Source organism: Rattus norvegicus, chromosome 7 (genome assembly GCF_036323735.1).
Source record: "Rattus norvegicus strain BN/NHsdMcwi chromosome 7, GRCr8, whole genome shotgun sequence".
NCBI lineage: Eukaryota > Metazoa > Chordata > Mammalia > Rodentia > Muridae > Rattus > Rattus norvegicus.
In genome coordinates, this window is record NC_086025.1 from 54,126,682 (window position 1) to 54,129,134 (window position 2,453).

The window sequence follows — 2,453 nt, forward strand, 5'->3', positions numbered from 1 at the left end:
CCCCCCCCCTTTTTTTAATTCTTTCAGTGACTTTACTTTTCACCTGGTCCTGTGGTAGATGCACACTTCGCCATCCTGTCCCACACTTCCTGTCCTAGCCCATGCTTCCCGGGGAAGCTCCACCTCTCATACAGCACTTTCCTGCTTAACAACACTAGAAGAGAAATTCATTCGTTATGTTCAAGTATTAAAAAGAACAGTGGGTTGGGGATTTAGCTCAGTGGTAGAGCGCTTGCCTAGCAAGCGCAAGGCCCTGGGTTCGGTCCCCAGCTCCAAAAAAAAAAAAAAAAAAAAGAAGGAAAAAAACAAAAAACAAAAAACCAAGAACAGTCAATTCTAGTGGATACTTTGCATCTGCTAATTGTCTCAGTAAAAACACATTTATATGAAATCTTTTCAGCCTTTCAGTAGTTCAACAAGAACACGATTCTTGAACCTGACTTCCGTTGCAAGTCCACACGTTAGCCGCTGTAATGCTAAGTCCGCAGACGAAGGACTAAGACCCCTCTTGTTCGGGTTCAGTTCCGTCTCTACTCTGCGTGTTCCTGCTCTTGTCCTGGAATCAGCCACCGGATACTCTCAGTGCCGATGGTAGCATACATAATGAAACTAATTAAAAAGAACAAGGAAAACACAAGCAGCCAATCCACAGTCTTTATCAACATGCTGGGGAGAGGGCCCATTTGGTCAGCCTGCATTACCACCACATTTTTCTTGGCTTCTATACCTGTCTGATTGAAAATGAAGATTTTCAGTGTTTTCAAGGTTCGATCTGTATGGTTAAACCTCGCCATTGGTTTGGCTCCTTGAAATAACAAAATGTTAGGGACAGCTACAGTGCCAAATCTGGTAGAAAGGCTGCTGTGCTGAGATGCATCCAGGGCCAAAAAGCCGAGTGTTGGAAAGGTGCAAGGCAGGGAGTTAAAATGAGGAGCCAGGCTGGCAGAGAATCGGCACCATGGGGTATAGAAGAGGGCCAGCGTACAGTCACTACCATTTGGGTTTAGGAAATCCATGAGGTTCTGGGACATATTTAAAATCTTCAGAGTTAAGTTTTCTAGCCCGGTCACATTCCTCTCCTCACAGTTCACCTTGGGGGACTTGAGGCTGTTGGTGCTGTTGGCATCCTCAGTGGCTACAGGCTTGGCTTCTGCCACTCCAGGCTCAGCATAGTACTCCTCTTCCCGATCCTGGAGCTGCCTGCACCCTGAAGGCCGAAGAGGTTCTCTCGGCCGCCGCAGCGCGGGTCTTCATCTCCTAGCGCACTGCAGGTGCCATCGTGGGCCTCCGTGCTCCGTTGGTCCTCAGCTGCCCCGGGAAGTCCTCAGCTGCCCCGGGAATCACCGACAGCACCACCATGGGATCTCCGCGGGGACCCAGAGAGGCCTCAGAGGGCTCCGCCACTCTTGCCTGGCCCCGATGGCCCTGTGCAGCCTCCTCTTCATTCAGGTACACAGATCCAACCTGGAGAGCTGGGACCGGCCGCTCCTCCTGCCACGAGTGACCACTGTCCTGTGCAACCTCCAGGCCGCGGCCGGAAGGCCCAGCACCCACAGCAGTATTTGCCACCAGCATAGGAGTTACAGGGAGCCGCGGCGACAGCCATCACGGTGGAAGACAACCGGCGCACCTCTGCCCCCCCTTTTAAAAACAGCATAGATTCATACTATAAATTCTGTCCTTTAGAGAACCTTGACTAATATATAGTAAGTAGTTTGTATACTAGTCGCTACTTCCGGTATTCAAAAAACCTTCATATGTCAATGTGGATATCCATAGCAGCTCCATTAATTTCTCTCTCACCAGCAGTGTGTAAGAGATTCTCCTTCCCCACATTCATTTGCCCTCCTTTTTTTAAAGATGGTGTCTCACTGTGTAGCCCTGGCCTGGTACTTACTATGAGGACCAGACTGGTCTTGAACTCCCAAAGATCCTCTTGCCACTCTGCATTGAGATGAATACTCTTGAGATTAGTTTTAATTTGCATTTCATAGTGGCTAAGGATGTTTAACACTTTTTCAAATATTGGTCACTTGCGTCACTTTTGAGAAATGTAACTGCAAGATTTGTTTCTGTGTGCATCTCTATATTCTAATGTTAACCTCCCAATGTATTTTTTTAAAAAAGACATTTTTACATTCTGCAGGATGACTCTTCGCTCTGGTGATAGTTTCCTCGTGAGCCTTTACTGTCATGTAATCCCATGTATCCAAGAAGTGTTAGTTCCTGTAAGGTCAAAGTTCTTTGAATGTAGTCCTTCTGTATGTCTATATCATGAAGTGAACTGCTTTTACCCATATTTCCTTTACCAGTTTCAAAGTTTCAGGTCATACATTAGAGTATTTGATCCATTTTAATTGACTGATTGATTGTGTGTGTGTGTGTCTGTGTGTGTGTGTGTCTGTGTCTGTGTCTGTGTCTGTGTGTCTGTGTGTGTCTGTGTGTATCGAGGT

The 2,453-nt window shown here is 47.0% G+C and overlaps 1 pseudogene; it reads right to left on the bottom strand.

Annotated features, from left to right (window-relative positions):
* Positions 1-335: 335 nt before the first annotated feature.
* Pdia4-ps1 (protein disulfide isomerase family A, member 4, pseudogene 1) lies at positions 336-1,585 on the bottom strand (annotated as a pseudogene).
* Positions 1,586-2,453: the final 868 nt, after the last annotated feature.